Source organism: Hipposideros armiger, unplaced genomic scaffold, assembly GCF_001890085.2.
Source record: "Hipposideros armiger isolate ML-2016 unplaced genomic scaffold, ASM189008v1 scaffold_14, whole genome shotgun sequence".
In the NCBI taxonomy this organism is placed as follows: domain Eukaryota; kingdom Metazoa; phylum Chordata; class Mammalia; order Chiroptera; family Hipposideridae; genus Hipposideros; species Hipposideros armiger.
Genome location: NW_017731364.1, coordinates 6681276 through 6683081, shown reverse-complemented (window position 1 = coordinate 6683081; position 1806 = coordinate 6681276).

Here is a 1806-nt window from a genome sequence, read left to right as displayed (position 1 = left end):
CTACAGGACACCTCCTACAGAAGCCCACCCGACCAATACTGAGAGACATAGCAGATCTACCTAATACATATAAACAGACAGAGAGAGGCAGCCAAAATGAGGAAACAAAGCAATACATCCCAAATGAAAGAACGGAAAAAAATTTCAGAAAAAGAACTAAATGAAATGGAGGCAAACAACCTACCAGAAACAGAGTTCAAAACAATGGTTATAAGGATACTCAAGGAACTTAGTGACAACTTCAACAAAGAGATTGCAAGCATGACAAAGAACATAGAAACTATAAAAAAACAACCAGTTAGAAGTGAAGAATACAATAACTGAAATGAAGAATACATTAGAGGGAATCAACAGATTAGATGAAGCAGAGGATTGAATCAGTGATTTGGAAGACAAGGTAGCATAAAACACCCAATCAGAACAGGAAAAAGAAAAAAGAATCCAAAGAAATGAGGATAGTTTGAGACCTCTGGGACAACATTAAGTGTAACAATATTCACATCATAGGGGTACCAGAAGGAGAGGAGAAGAAGGGATTGGGAACCTATTTGGAGAAATAATGACTGAAAACTTTCCTAACCTGGTGAAGGGAATAGACATACAAGCTCAGAAAGCACAGAAAGTCCCAAACAAGACAAACCCAAAAGGCCCACACCAAGACACATCATGATTAAAATGACAAAGGTTAAAGATAAAGAAAGAATCTTAAAAGCAGAAAGAGAAGAGCAGTTAGTTACCTACAAGGGAGCTCCCATAAGACTGTCAGCTATTTCTCAACAGAAACTTTGCAGGCCAGAAAGGATTGACAGGAAATATTCAAAGTGATGAAAAGCAAGGACCTACAACCAAAATTACCCTACCCAGCAAAGCTATCATTTATAATTGAAGGACAGTTAAAGAGCTTCCCAGACAAGGAAAAGCTGAAGGAGTTCATCACCATCAAACCAGTATTACAATGTTAGAGGGACTTCTTTAAGATGGAAAAAAAAAATCAAAATTGTGAATAATAAAATGGCAATAGATACAAATCTATCAAGAATTAGTTTCACTGTAAATACATTAAATGCTCCAATCAAAAGACATAGGAGGGCTGAACGGATAAGAAAACAAGACCCTACATATGCTGACTACAAAAGACTCACTTCAAAATGATAGACACACACAGACAGAAACTAAAAGGATGGAAAAAGATACTTCATGATAATGAAAATGAAAACAAACAAACAAACAAAAAAAGCTGAGGTAGCAGTACTTATACCAGACAAAACAGACTTTATAACAAGAGACAAAGACCCAGCAATCTTGCTTCAAGGTGTTTCAACGAAAGCCAAAACGCTACTTCAAGGGGACGTGTGCATATGTCAATTGCAGCATTGTTTAGAATGGCCAAGATGTGGAAGCGGCCTGGGTGTCTGTCGATGGAAGAATGGATAAAGAGGAGGTGATACATATATATGAGGACAGACAATTAAGTTTGCGAACTCACCCTAGAAAAAGGGCTACATACCTCATTGCTGAATATCACTACAGTCACCTTTCAAAGTACTCCCCTTGGGAAGCTATGCACCAACGCCAGCACCTAGTCCACCCTTCCAAGCAATTTTGGAACTTGTTTTCTGGAATGGCCATTAGAGCTATTGTCTTGTTACCCTTGATGTCCCGAATGTCATCAAAATGTCTTCCTTTCAATATTTCCTTTATCTTTGGGTAAAGCAAAAAGTCATTGGGGGCCAGATCAGGTGAGTAGGGAGGGTGTTCCAATACAGTTATTTGTTTACTGGCTAAAAACTCCCTCACAGACAGTGC